The sequence below is a fragment of the Sciurus vulgaris genome (genome assembly GCF_902686455.1).
Source record: "Sciurus vulgaris genome assembly, chromosome: 11".
Lineage (NCBI taxonomy): Eukaryota > Metazoa > Chordata > Mammalia > Rodentia > Sciuridae > Sciurus > Sciurus vulgaris.
Genome location: NC_136472.1, coordinates 65,737,036 through 65,752,959, shown reverse-complemented (window position 1 = coordinate 65,752,959; position 15,924 = coordinate 65,737,036). Strand labels below are relative to the sequence as shown.

Below are 15,924 nucleotides of genomic sequence, written 5' to 3'. Positions count from 1 at the left end.
CCTGAAAATGTCACTCCAGGAAACTCAATTTTAATGAATCCTCTTGGGCATGTCTCCTGGCCCAACATTTCATGGACTATGGGCTCTTAAGCCTGAGGACATGTTCTGCACCACAAGGTCTTGCTGAGGCTGTTTCTGACTCAATAGATGGTATTCATAACTGGTCCAAAAATCAAGTAACCCCTGTACTTTCTTCTGCCTGTGTGTTCTGTGTCCAGTGGGCTCAGCTGCTGACAGGGATGAGGACACAGCACTGGGTACCTGCGCCATGGTTTTGGTTAGGCATTTCTCATCTCACCAAATCTTTGTCTTATCCTTATTTTTCACCTTTAGTCACTCATTTCACCAGTAATATTGGAAAACTGCTGCTAAAGTTTTCACTCCTTTTACTTTCAACTTAAAGAAAGTCAAAATCAAGTTTTTTATTTTTTCAGTATAAAAAGAATAAACCCAAGAAAATTATTGCACAACAGAAATATAGCACTATTTGTTTTCACCAGTATAAAAGGAACATATCCACAAGGAAGTATTAATTAGTTAGCGTCCCATCACAAAAATGAAATAACTGAAAAAAATTACTTACAAAGAGATAAGGTTTATCTTGGAGATCTGGTTGAGGACTGGACTGAGCCTTGCTTTGGTACTACGTTGGGTGTGCTGATTGGCACTGGGGTGGTATGTGTAGCAGAGAAAATATGTATATTTTATGAACAGTAAGGAAAAAATTGTGAGAATGAGTCCAGGATCCCAAAATCCCCCTCAAGGGCACTCTTACAATGACCCAAGGTACCCCCAGTAGGGTCTACCTCTTAATGGTAGTAGGACCTGGGGACTGAATAATTAGCACATGGAATTGGAGGGGACAATTAACATCTCAACTATAGAAGGAGGTTTTGCATAAGTAAAATAGAGCAGGACTGTTCACTGTAGAACAAAAGGTGGAAACAACACTTAAGCCCACCTACAGTGGAATGGACAAATATCAACACAAAAGGACACTATATAGAAATCAAAGCAAGGGAACCAGAAGGCCTAAATCCCTGTCCTTTTTTTTAATCATACTTTTCTTTTTAGAATTTGTTTTAATTGAAAAGTTAAAGTTTGTGTTGGTCGTGGTCTCCATGATGAATGGATGCTTCCATGCACTGTGGATTGGCTGAATGGAGCTAAGTAACATTTGCATTGCCCACATATTTATCATCTTTTATGATGAGAACATTACTATACTGTATGACAGAGCTCTTGAACTTCTTCCTTCTATCTAACTAAGATTTTGTATCCTGTGACCAACACCTTCACACACACTCCCTGCCCTCCTACTGGCCCCTGGTAACCATCCTTCTACTCTCCACATCTATGAGCTCAACACTTTTAGGGAAAATAGTTTAGCAATTTCTCATAAACCTAGACATATACACACTATACACGCAGTTGTTTATGATGGGTTCTTTACCCAAGTGAATGGGCAATCATGTTCACAAAGGTTTAATGGCTCTTTTCATAACCAATACATTTGGAAAGGACAAATGATCATTCCATGGGAAAGCACTTCTAATCGACACAAGAATCATGATGGGGAGCTCTTGGGAGGACTCTGCAGCCCGGGGTCGGAGGCGGCATCCGGCTGGCATCATGGACAGATCTAAAGAAAACTGCGTTTCAGGGCCTGTGAAGGCTACAGTTCCATATGGTGATGGTCCAAAACGTGTTCTGGTCACTCAGCACATTCCTTCTCAGAACCCAGTACCTGCAAGCAGTGGCCAGGCTCAGTGGGTCTTGTGTCCTTCAAATTCCTCCCAGCGTATTCCTTTGCAAGCACACAAGCTCGTCTCCAGTCAAAAACCAGAACAGAAGCACTTGCAGGCAGCCAGTGTGCCTCGCCCTATCTCCCGGCCAGTGAACAACACCCAGAAGAGTGAGCAGCCCCAGCCATCAGCACCCGGAAATAATCCTGAAAGGGAACTGGCATCAAAACAGAAAAATGAAGACTCAAAGAAAAGGCAATAGACTTTGGAAGATTTTGACATTGGTCGCCCACTGGGTAAAGGAAAGTTTGGCAATGTTTATTTGGCAAGAGAAAAACAAAGCAAGTTTATTCTGGCTCTTAAAGTGTTGTTTAAAGCTCAGCTGGAGAAGGCAGGAGTGGAGCATCAGCTCAGAAGGGAAGTAGAGATCCAGTCCCACCTGCGGCATCCTAATATTCTCAGGCTGTATGGTTATTTTCATGATGCCACCAGAGTTTACCTGATTCTAGAGTATGCACCGCTTGGAACAGTCTATAGAGAACTTCAGAAGCTTTCCAAGTTTGATGACCAGAGAACTGCTACTTACATAACTGAATTGGCAAATGCCCTATCTTACTGCCATTCAAAGAGAGTTATTCATAGAGACATTAAGCCAGAGAACCTGCTTCTTGGATCAACCGGAGAGCTTAAGATTGCGGATTTTGGGTGGTCAGTACATGCTCCATCCTCCAGGAGAACCACTCTCTGTGGCACCCTGGACTACCTGTCCCCTGAGATGATTGAAGGCCGGATGCATGACAAGAAGGTGGATCTCTGGAGCCTTGGAGTTCTTTGCTATGAATTTCTAGTTGGGAAGCCTCCTTTTGAGGCAAACACACACCAAGAGACCTATAGAAGAATATCACGGGTTGAATTCATATTTCCTGACTTTGTGACAGAGGGAGCCAGGGACCTCATTTCAAGACTGTTGAAGCATAATCCAAGCCAGAGGCCAACTCTGAGTGAAGTACTTGAACATCCCTGGATCACAGCAAATTCATCAAAGCCACTGAATTGCCAAAAAGGCAAGGAGTCAACTAGCAAATAGTCATCATTGTGCAGGGAGAGAAATCCTGAACCAGGGCTGTGGTACAGTCTTTAGGAACATGCTGCTGAGACTCCTCTTACTGTTAGTACCTGCCTTCGACCTTGAGAGAGCACTACAGGAAACGTCACTTGGCCTTCTGAGCATGTAGTACCTCAGCCTCCTTATCCAGAGAGCTACACTGCAGTGACCATGCCCTTCGGAGGAAAAGTGGCCATGAGAGTCATGCTACTTTTACTGGTTTCACAACTGGAGGCTCAATTTGGCTGCAGGTGTACCCACAGCTGTGCCGGGCAAGGTGGCCTTGCAGTGGACAGATGGGAGTCTGGTTGTGAGGAAAGTGACCACTCTGCCCTGGGTCAGCTAACGAGCTGTGCAGCAACCTTTCAGTACCTGAGTGTGTGTGTAACTTATTGGGTGGCCAAGCCTGGGAAAGCTGTTGGAATGAGTATGTGAATATGACACTTCCTTTTAAATGTTAAAATAAAGGTTTTTGTATGGAAAAAAAAAAAAAAGAATCATGATGGATCTCAAACATGTTACACTCTGTGAAAGAAGCACTCTGAAAAAGTCAAAATAATAGTGATAGTGAACAGATCAGATACTTGGCAAGGCTTGAGTAAAAGGGAGAGTACTTTTTAAAGGACATGAAAGTATTTGGGAAGTTGACAAAACTTAGTGGCTGATATCTTGACTTTGGTGGTGGTTACATGATTATGCTCATTGATTAAAACTTGCAAAAGTATATTAAAACATATTAATCAGGAACGGGAAGGTGGTGGATTAGACGAAGGGAACAATTTCCAGGAGTGTTGCTTCTCAGTGAGGTGGTGTTTAATTGAATCCACTGAACTCAACATTTAAGAGCAAAATAATCACAGAGTCACAGAAAATCAGAGAACAAGAAGAAATACATTAAAGATGAGCCAGTTTTGTTGGTAGTGGCTGCATCAGCACCACCATTTTATTGCAGAGGGGAGGCAGAAAGAGAGGAAAACACCATGAATAAATTTGTCATATGAAAATCTGTGGAACAGAGAGGGAGGTTGATCTGAAGTGACCCAGAGAGGACAGGACGAGCTGATGATTGAAAATCACTCAGACTGTCTTGTTGGGCAAGTGGAGGAGAGTAAGGTGGGAGTCATTCGCAAGTGCCCACAAGGCAGCTTTCAGCAACAGAGCTCAGGAGTTCAGGAAGGCATTGCCAGTCTTTCTCAGCAAATTGGATCAGAGTGTGTCTCGTCCAGTCTGACTGAAACAGGCACAAAGATGATTGTGCTCAGGCCATTCAGGCTGGGTATACAGATGGGAGGGAGGCTTGCATTGCCTTTGTTTCTGGTGGCTCATGCAACCACCTGGGGAGAGGCCCAAACTGCTAAAACAGGCCCTTCTGCATTTCAGGTCTGATCCTGGGAAATCCAGAGCCATGGTGGTGGAACATGGGATGCCCTGGAAGGTGAGATCTGCAGTACTCTATGAATGGAATATTCCAGAGCTCCCTGACACCCAGACATCCAATAGAGATCATCATATGCCCAGCAACCTCCAAAGTTCCAAAGGACAGGCAGAACAAAACCCCAGCCACTGGAACTTCCCATGTAGAATTCTGCATTAGCTCAGCTCTGGGAGCCCATCAATTTAGTGGTCCAGACTAAACTCCAGTGGTCAGTACTCCTCAGTTTGTTCTACCATACAGTGTGAGAAGAGAAGCTGACAGCTACTACAACCAGCTTCTGTTCCAGGTCACAGCAAATAGCAGCTTGGAGGGAAACACGAAGTGGTTGGCTTGAATAATCCTAGCCCTTAATCTAAGGGGTAGATAGGCCAAAAGAATAAGCAAAGAAGGGTCCAACAGGATAGGCATACATCCTGTCAATAGTTTTGACCACCTTAATGGAAACAAGCTTTTCATTTTCTCCTACTTTTTTCCTTTTTTATTTTTTTTTTACTTTTTTCATTCTCTCTCTCTGTCTCTGTGTGTGTGTGTGTGTGTATATATAAGTGCATGTTCTTGCTGCACTGATTGGTTCACAAATTTGCGTGTGTGTCATTGTGTGGCTAAAATTGTTCTTTCTTTTTAATTACTTTTTCTTTACCCATATATTTAATCTAGTTTTTACTTTGATGGGTAGAATTTTTGTGGGTTTGTCTCAGTTTGATTTTTTTATTCATTTATTTGTTCTTACCTTTGTTTGTGTTCCTCTTCTTACTTCTTGTTAACTTTCTTCCCCCTCTGACAACCAGATTCCCTTCTTCCTCTATTGCTTTTAGTTATTTTGCTCCTCTTTGTAGCCATCACCTGCTCTCTCCTGCTTCCTCTCGGTTCACTCTTTAAATATTTCAAGCTCTCTTGTCACTCTACCTCATTTTCTCTTCACTTGTGGGACTATAATTTTATTATTCATTAGAACTATTAGAACTATCCATAAGAACTACTTAGTTTATATAGTCTCATCCCCCACAATTCTTGTTGTGGTTATTAATATGGTGCCCAAATATATGTTGAAGGAAAATAGTCTTTTTCACAAATGGGAAAGCTGGATATTCATATATAGAAGAATAAAACTAGATTCCTGTCTCTCATTCACACAAAACTCAAATTGAAGTAAAACAAGGAACTAGAAATTAGACCACAAATTTTGCAACTACTAGAAGAAAACAAAAGCTAAATACTTCAACATATTGGCACAGGCATCGACTTCCTTAACAAGACCCATAAAACTCAAAAAATATAATTGAGAATTAGTAAGTGAGAAGGCAGCAAATTTAAAAGCTTCTGCCCAGCAAAGGAGACAAAAGCATGAAGAGAGAGCCTACACAATAGGAGAAAATCTGTTAGCTACTCCTCTAATAGGGAACTAATATCCAGAACATACAAAGAACCCCAAAAACTTAACACTAAAAATACCCCAAAAACAAAACAAACAAAAAACCCCAAATAACCTAATTATTAAATGGGCAAAAGAGCTAAACAGACACTTCTCAAAGAATGAATTACAAATGGTAAACAATCATACGAAAAAATGTTCAACTTCCCTAGTTATAAGGGAAATGCAAATCAAAAGTACACTGAGATTTCATTTCACTCCAATTAGAATGTCAACTATCAAGAATATAAGTACTAATATATTCCAGTGAGGGTGTGGGGAAAAAGGTATACTTGTACAATGTTGATAGGACTGTAAATTAGTACAGCCACTTTGGAAAGTTTATGGAGATTCTCCAGGAGATAAGGAATAGAACCACCATATATCCCAGATATCACACTCCTTGGTATTTCCCAGAAGAACTAAAATTGCATACTATAGTTATACAGCCACATTGATATTTAAAGCAGTGCAATTCAGTAGCCAAGTTATGGAATCAGCCTGTGTATTTATCAAAAAGTGATTAGATAAAGAAAATGTGGCATAAGCACAGAATGGAGTATTACTCAGGTATAAAGAAGAATGAAATTATAGCATTTTCTGGTAAATGGATGGAACTCATCATGTTGAGTGAAATAAGCCAGACAGAGACACAGGGTCAAATGTCATTTCTCATAGGTTGAAGCTAGATGAAAATAAGAATGGGGTGTGGATCCCATGAAAATATAAGGGAACTCGGTGGAAGACAGGAAGAAGATTGAGGGAGAGGGAGGAGAGAAAGCAAAAGAGAGAAACTATAGACTGATATTGACCAAACTATGCTCTGTACATGTGTGAATATACCATATTGAATTTCACATTTATGTGTATTTATGGAGCACTAATTTTAAACATACCCTAAATAAATGCAAGGTAGACCAGTAGAGTAAGGGAAAGGGAGCAGGGGTAAGGAGGATGAGAAGGAAAGGGACTGAAATGGAACAAATTATATTCCAGGCTTTATAATTATTTCAAAATGACCCCAACATTATGTATAACTGTAACACACTAATTAAAAAAGAAAAGATAGCAGAATGTGTCTGAAACTATTTTTCTATGTATATATATCAATACACCACAGTGAATCTCAAAATCATGTACATCATCAAGATGTCCTAGTTAGAATAAGATACGTTCCATGTTTGTATAAATATGTCAAAATGAATTATATTGTCATGTATAACTCAAAAGAATGAATAAAAAAGAAATAATTTTATTTTAAGTGCAAATTACATTGAAAATTGGAAAGGGAGAAAAAAGGGAAGGACTGAGGACTGAAATAGAGAAAATTATAATCCATGTATGCATGAATATGCCAAAATCAAATCCACTGTTTTATATAATTATTATGAACTAATCAAAACATTTTAAAGAAAGATTAATCTTGCTGTATTTAAATTGTACCTTATTTTAAAATGAAAAAATTGGTAATTTCAAATGAATGAATTTATGGTTGTTAGTGTTCTACCTCTTTAACCTTTATTGAACATACATAGGAAAAATCCCGCTCCCATGTTATCATTTTTGTGGAAAAAATTTTGTTTTACCCTTTGAAAAATCTTAAGTGTATTTATCATTTTTCAAGAATTAAGCTTTCCAACTCAAAACCAAATTGATTTTTGAGCTCCCCATTGCTCCCTGCATTGTATATACACCTTTGGCACTACTTTTCATACTGATAAAATTATTTTGTAGGGAGTCCTTGAAGGAAAATTCTTTTTGTTGTTGTTTTCAATTCATCATCATTCATTAATGATGGTTCAGCTACACGTGGAATTCTAGGTGTAAAGTTATATTTCCTCAGCATTTTAAAATGTATTTCTTCCTTATCCTTTGACCCCTGTTGATAGTCCATGTTCATCTAAGTATGTTTACTTACTGGGTAATCTTTTATCTCTGAGAGCATTTAGAAGACTAAGAAATATTGACCTCTGCAACCTCAGTACTCTATGGACTTCTTTTTATCTTATGCTCAATACTTGGAAAATTGAGTATTCTCTTCTAGCATCACTGTGAGAGACAACTGTAACAGCAAGACGTATGCACACACATAAGCCAGATGGGTATAGAGGTCAATGAAGAGACGACCTCATGTTTACACTCTCCACAAAGGGAAATAGTCCAGGTGAAGAGGGCCATCAGGAAGGGAAGGAGCATCCCACAGGCCAGGAAAGCTCCTTATGCTCTGGGGGAAATCTCTAGCACAGGGAGCCTTTGCTTCTTGGTGTAATCAGGCAGAAATACAGAAGTAGGTCATCAGTGTCTCCCTTAGGGTTGAAAAGAAACTTAGGACCTCAGAGCTCATTTAATGAGGGAAGAATGCAGAATACCAGTACAAGAAATACACCCAAGAGGATCATTAACACCCTATATCCTGGATCAGCATTTTCAGGGAGGTCATGTGAGCTGCTGGGATAAATAAGTCCCTCTGAAAACAGAGGTAGGACAGAGTAAAGGGAGGAAAATAAAATCAGCCTCCTCTGGGACACAGCCCTGGCTCACTACCGGCCTGAGGGACAGTGCAGTTGGCATGGCATTGTCTCCTTTGGGCAGTTCTTCTATCATCTGTTCCTCCACAACCCCACGGCTTTCAATGTCACTCCCAGATGCCAACAGGAACAAAGGAGAGCCTGTGTATCTGGATCCAAGAATTCAGTCTGACAATACCACCAGCTGGACGGGCTTCCTGCCCAGAAACCTGAATGACATTAGGAGTTTCCCTCATGCTTTGTGCTTCATTGCCCATCCCAAAGTCTGTATTTCTGGTTTCCTGAACATGAACAGAGAACTAGTTACGATTGCTAGGCTGTGCTATAGACCAGGCCTGAGTATCTGCTTCCTGGTAGGATTCTTGAAACCTGTCTTTAGACCCTGTGGCTGTTGCTGGCCTCTGAGCATTTTTGCTCATATCAGAATGCCTCCACAAAGGCCATCAAAAAACTGATGATAATCCTGTTGCATGTTCTCAGATCTTTTAACTAGTAAGAACTGAGCACCCCAAAGACATCAGAGGAAACAATGAAATTTTACATTTCTGCCATGATACAGCTAAATGATTGACAAAGGATGTTGCACTTTTAAACCTTCAACTGCATGCTGTGAATTGGCTTTCTCTGTCCCATTCCATGGGCACAGTGCTGACTGCTGTCAGTCTTAAGCCTCTATTGGTTTCTCCATGGGAGTGGATTCCATGCACCAAGGGCAGCTTTCCTCACTCTTCCTGTGTCCTTTCTATCCAGTGCAAATGCTCTGGATTATCAGAAGGGAAAGTGAATGTCTGGGACAAAAGCAGGAGAGGGCAGAGAATTACTGGGGCTAATTACAACATGCAATAGTGCTCTTTTGCTACCTTCATCGTTTGGTTTAGGGAGGGTAGTAGTATGTCAGGTTTTGAAAGGTGAGACTGAGTATTGTAAAAATATCCCAATCATAAATTAATCTGAAAGTGGAATATACTCACAATCATATTGCCAGTGGACTTGTAAGATGTAGAGAATAGAATCAAATGTCTCAGAAAAAATGAAGAGAAAGATGCTAGAACTGAGGAGATAGCCAAAGTGTATCCTCGTAGAACATAAACAGTGGTGAAGGAAGCAGAGCAAATTAATGGGGAATGGAAAGATTATTTAAAAGTATTTCAGGATAGTGGCCACTTTAACAATAGACTCACTATATTTTACATGTCAACATAAATTATGAATTTATTTTAAAGTTTAATGTAAACCAAATGTAAATTACAAAAGGAATGACAAAAATTTACAAAATACCCAAGGTTTTACCCAAAGAGAGAAAAGAAAATTACATTTTAGCAGTAAAATCCTCAAAAGGAAACATGGACATCTTATAGTGTGCAAGTATTTTAAATATTTTTTATTGAAAAGTCCCTTTAATAAGGATATTAATCAAGTAATAAGTAAAAAATTAGTAGTTAGTACCATAAATAAAATAAACTATATGTCCTTGCTGTTGAAATTGTAAAGAATTTAAAAAAGAAAAATATAAACTATGTAAATTGATAGATCTAAATATTATATCTAATAAATTAGTAAAGCTTCTGTAAGTAAATAATGCAAAATTTTGACATTTTAAATTTAGGTGAAGAATTTTAAATTGAGTCAAAATATACTCTACTATTATACATATCTCAAAAGAACTAATAAAAATGAAGAAAAGAATTTTAACCTTAATTTATGTATCTTCACTTGCAAGAAATTTTATAAAGAAAAAATTCACATGCCCAAGAGATTAACATCGTTGATTTAACACATCACTGACACACACAGATATACACACATACAGAGACACACACATAAAACTAAATATTTAATGTGATTAAATAGTAACATAACAAAACATCTATATGATGTAATATTATACCACTACTTAGCATTTTCAGGAGTATTTAATCATGTATGAATTGAGATCTGTGAAGTAATCATTCCACGCTAGATGCCTCACTAAATGAGTTAGATTTATATTACCAACTTAATCATCACAAGAACACCATGAAATAGGTCTTATTATTACTGTCAACTTACAGTTTATACAACTGCAGAATTCAGTTCAAAGAGGCTAAGTAGCATGTTTAAAGTTTGACAATAAGTGGAGGTGTTGATTGTAACCTCTGCCCTCTGACAACCTACCTATGGCTCTTCACTCTGCCACCATACAACATGGGAAAACATCACTGTTTAAAATGGGTAAAAATTGTCTTTCTCCATGGAACATATCAACTCAGTTTTAATTGTGTTAGGAATGGCAGGAAATTCATCTAAATATATACAGGGTTTATCTCTGGGTTAAGATTTTACATGAGTTTTGCCTACTTGTAGTATACTGATTTTTATTAATTTTTAAAACAAATTCTTTTCATATATTTTAAATGGTTCACAAACACACAAAAATTGTACCTTTTAGCGGGGTTCCATGCTGTTTTCATACTTGTATACATTGCATAATATTTGATACAGGTATACATTGAATAATATTTAAATTAGATTAAACATACTTGTACCTGGAACATTTACCATTTCTTTATGGTGAAAACTTTCAAAATCCTATCTTCTAGTTCCATGAATGGTGCTGTATGTTATCATTATCTTTAGTCATTCTACCATGCAATAGCACACCAGAACTTCTTGTTCATATCTAACTGTGATTTAGTATTCATCCCTTCCCTCCACCTCAACTTTCTCTGGCCTTAGGTAACAACTATTATATTTTCAATTTCTGTGAGATCAGCTTAGAAATATTTTCTTTTAAAGCTATAAATGAAGCAGTTATAGTGTGATTTTATTTTTGAAAAAAAAAAAAAAAAAAAAAAAACAAGAATAGCCAATTTCAACAAATAGCAGAATCATCCAAAACAGAGTCTTTCTTGTTCCTCTCTTGGCCTGCTATACCTTTGTAAATACAAATAGTTATTTTAAAAATATTGTTATTTTATATTTTTATTGGTTCCTTTCAGTTATGCATGACAGTAGAGCCAATTTTGATAATATTATACAAGCGTGTAACATATCAAATTCTAATTAGGGCCCTAGTCTTATGGATATACTCATGGTGGGATTCACTGTGGTGTATTCATATATGTATGTAGGAAAATTATGTCAGATTCATTCCACTGTCTTTCCTATTCCTATCCCTCCTCCCTTCCCTTCATTCCCCTTTGTCTAATCCACTGAACTTCTATTCTCCCTGCATCTTATTGTGGTTTAGTTTCCACACATCGGAAAAAAACATGTGCCCTTATGTTTTTTGGGGGAATTGGCTTATTTTACTTAGCATGATAGTCTCAAGATCCATCTATTTACCAGCAGATGTCATAAAGTCATTCATCTTTATGGCTCAGTAATAATCCAATGTGTATACACATACCATAATTTCTTTACCCATTCATCTGTTTATGGGCATCTAGGTTAGCTCCATAGACTAGATATCATGAATAATGCAGGTATAAACCTTAATGTGGCCATGTCACTGTAATATGCTGATTTTAAATCCTTTGAATAGATACAGAGAAGTGGGATAACTGTGTCAAATGGTGGTTCCATTTCTAGTTATTTTTAGGAATTTCCATACTACTTTCCAGAGTGGTTGCACCAGTTTGCTGTCCCACAGATAATGTGAGTGTATCCTTTTCCCCACATCCTTACCAACATTCACTGTTACTTGTATTCTTGGTAATTGCCATTCTGAGTGGAATGGAATGATATCTCAGTGTACCTTTAATTTGCATTGCTCTAATTTCAAGAGCTGTTGAACATTTTTTCGTACATTTGTTAATCATTCCTTTGCCCATTTATTGATGGACTTATTTGGAGTTTTTTGGTGCTAAACTTTCTGAGTTCTTTATATGTCCTGGAAATAATGCCCTATCTGAGGTGGGGGGAGCAAAGATTTTCTCCCATTCTGTAGGCTCTCTATTCGCTTTCTTGATTGTTTCCTTTGCTGTGAAGAAGCTTTTTAATTTGATGCCATCCCATTTTTAACTTCTTGTGCTTTAGGAGTCTTGTTGAGGAAGTTGATTCCTAAGCTGACATGGAGAGTTAGGCCTATATTTCCTTTTAATAGATGTGGGGTTTCTGGTCTAATGCCTAGGACTTTGGTCCCCTATGAATTGAGTTTTGAGCAGGGTGAGTCTATTACATGTGGACTACAGATGGACTTCCAGTTTTCCCAGCACCAGTTGTTGAACAGGCTATCTTTTGTCTGATGTATGTTTTTGGCACCTTTGTCTAATATGAGATAGCTGTATTTTATGGGTTTATCTCTGTGTCTTCTATTCCATTGGTCTTCAAGCCTGTTTTGGTGCCAATACCATTAATTAGATAATGTTACATTTAGCAAGGTGCACATGATCTTGTTTCCACGTACTTTTAGCCCATGTCGGTAACTCTCCCTTGTCCTCACTAGAACCTCACTGTATTGACCTCTTTCCTGCCCATCACACAGTCCGTAAATGTCCCTACTTTAGAAGCAGTTAACTACTCTCCTAGCCTGTGATCCTCAAACCCATCTGTCTTACAACTTCTCATAATTTAATCTCACCTTAAATGTTAACTTGTTAAAGAAGATACCAATATAAGTAACATGTACCCAAACCAAAAATGTTACCGTGCATTTTTTTTATCATATTTATCATTCTTCAAAACTTCCCTTTATATTCCTGATGTGATTTCATTACTCTTTGATTACACCCTCTAAAATAAGAGCTAGAAACATGAACTATGCTGTATGTATCCTATTTTCCCGTAAACTTCAGTAACACGTGTGGCACAAGCTCTACAATAGCAATATGAAAAATACATAAATGTACATATATGTTCACTGAAGTAATTATTAACATATATATACTTTTTTTTTTGCTAAAGAACCTATGAATTCCATGTTGCAACCATCAATATTCACATGGTACTTTCAAATGTGGATGTGGAATGCTGAAAAGTAGAAAAAATAAAAATAAGAAAATTATGAAATAAAAATGTACCTAAAGAAACAAAATTTAACGAAATAAGTACAGTAATTGAGAAATACACTAGCATACATGAAAAATTAACTATACATTATGGTAGAACTTAAAATTAATGGGAAGAAATAACTAACCATGGTAGTAGGTAGTAGTAGAAGAAATACTACAAAATATTTGGGGAAAAACTACCATAATAACTAACAAGTATAAATTCTCCTAAAATGAATCCCAAATATTTTAAAGATCAAATGATTGTAATAAAATTTCTATATCAGCCTGTCCACATCAAAATTTCACTCTTCATGTTTCCCAGAACCCCCCTGTATTTACTTGGAACCATATGATTGCTTTTGTAAATCAAGTTTTCTTGGAACACATTTGGTTTTGCTTTGTCCTTGACTGCCTTTCTTCTATCACAGCAGAGTTGAGTAGTTGCTATGAAAATAGTGTGACCTACAAGATTAAAATATTCATTATCTGGCCCTTCACAGAAAAAGTTTACTGATTCCTATATTTCAGCAAGTAGCAGTACCTTAGGTTAAAAACAAATGAACAAATTAGAACTAGAATTCAATAATAACACAGGAGAAAAATTTCATTACATCAGGATAGTGCCTTTTAAAAGATGGAATCTAGGTGTTCCTCCACACCTCTATCCCCTTTCTCTCACTCCCTCCACAAATTTTGATTGGCTAACCCTTTCACATTTCAATTCTCAACATAAAATACCTTTGCAAAAATTCTTTCTGTTCCTTTCCTTAAAATCTGTAACTATGTGATTCTATTATTTTATTGAAATGTATTTGCCATGATTAATAATGACCTAACTTACAAATTTATATACAAAACTCTGAGATATAGAAACTTTTACTACACACCTAGGTCCTCCTTTTTGAGTCTCTGTCTCTTTCTGTCAGGCTTGACTGACTACATATAGTCCCTCTCCATGGTTCTGTCCTGGATTCTTATATACTAGTTTTGGCAACCTCAAGTCTCACCCAGAATTGTACTAAAGAATTACTTTGGGTTTTTGACACAATGTATGATGTATATCTCCTCCACCTTCATTACTCATGATCTGCTGTAGGACTGAATATCTGCATTTTAACAAAATCACCTTAACACTTGGTTTCCTGGTTAATACTTTGGGCACACATCCTTAGGTGCATTAATTATTTGAAGCTACCATCTAAATTTTTTTGGGGGGGTACCCAGAATTGACTCAGGAGCACTTGACCACTGAGCCACATCCTCAGTCCTATATTGTATTTTATTTAGAGACAGGGTCTCACTGAATTACTTAGTGCCTCTTTTTTGCTGAGGTTGGCTTTGAACTTGTGATTCTCCTGCCTTAGCCTCTGAAGTTGCTGGGATTACATGCATGCACCACCACACCCACCCATCTAAATATTTTTTCTAGCCAGTAAGTCTTTCTTAAACTCTTGCTTTATTCAATAATACAAGAGGGTACAGCTTGAGCAACAGCATATCTAGGCACTTTACTGCAGTGGTAATACATCAAGAAAACAGTCCCATTCTTTACTACCCTGGAGTATACAATGGACTTAAATGGAATTTAAGCTGATAATTACATACCACCTTTATATTAAATGTTAGCCTATTGCCTAAAATAGCAATGCACTTTTTAAATGGTGTTAAAAGTCAATGGAAGATTATATCAAATGGAAATTCTTGATATCAACTGCCCCTCCTCGTTCTGTATTGAGTGATATTATGTTTTGTCTTGTCTTGTCATGCTGGGGAGTGAACTCACATGGCCATGGCCATGCTAGGCAATTATTGCACCACTGAGCTGCATCCCAAGTCCTGAGAAATATTACTTTTAACAAGAAACCTGGGAACCATTGCTGTCATGTTATGCAAAATCTGGTCTACATTATAAAGTCCAAATGCCCTACCAAGGCATGAGACAGTCAGTCTCCAAGACCTCCTTTTCTTACCCCATTCTCATTTTCTACTACTGTCACCATATTCGTCCAATCTTCAACAATTTTTTTTTTCTAAATTACATGTTGGTCAGATTTTTTAGTATCGAATTCAAGACACTTTTCAATCTAGGCCTTTTATCTTCTCAAACCTTCTATTTGATTATTTTCCTAATTATACATGTAGCTTTAGAAAATTTACTATCTGTTATTCCTTAAATATTCTCTCTTTTCAGTGTCAGAAATTGTTAAATATAGAATTAAAGGCCATGTTAGAAATATAACACCTTGAAGTCTTCATATTTTGTGTCTACATCCTTAACTCCAAAATGGTCCTGGAACATATAGAACACATTCAAAAGATTTATAGTAATTACATGTAGGATTAAAAGAATTGAATCCATTTGCCAACACATAATTTCACATATTAATTACTTTTTTTTTTTTTTTTTTTTTTATTAACCCAGACCAGGTAAAGGGAATCCTTAGCATCGTGCCATGTCTGTGTGTTCAGTAACTGTTAAGTGCTTACCTGTCATGGGTACTATGCAAAAACCACATTGGAGCTTAGGTTCTAGTAGGCGAATGTTGGTGGTAAATAGTAATGATGCACAGCAGGATAAGGGAATGGAGAGGTCACTCCTTGATAAATCGGTCAGGAAAATCCTCTTGGGGGAAGGAGCATTGAAACTGAGGCCTGTTATTACTATTAGACTGAAATGTGTTAGCTCTTTGAATGTTAAAGCTGAAAGGACCTTGTTTTCCCATCCCA

General features: G+C 37.4%; 1 pseudogene across 1 annotated transcript; it reads left to right on the top strand.

Annotated features, from left to right (window-relative positions):
- The first annotated feature begins 1,590 nt into the window (after nt 1-1,590).
- LOC306640970 (aurora kinase A-like) lies at nt 1,591-3,273 on the top strand (annotated as a pseudogene). The gene has a single exon. The product of its transcript is annotated as an aurora kinase A-like (transcript).
- Nucleotides 3,274-15,924: the final 12,651 nt, after the last annotated feature.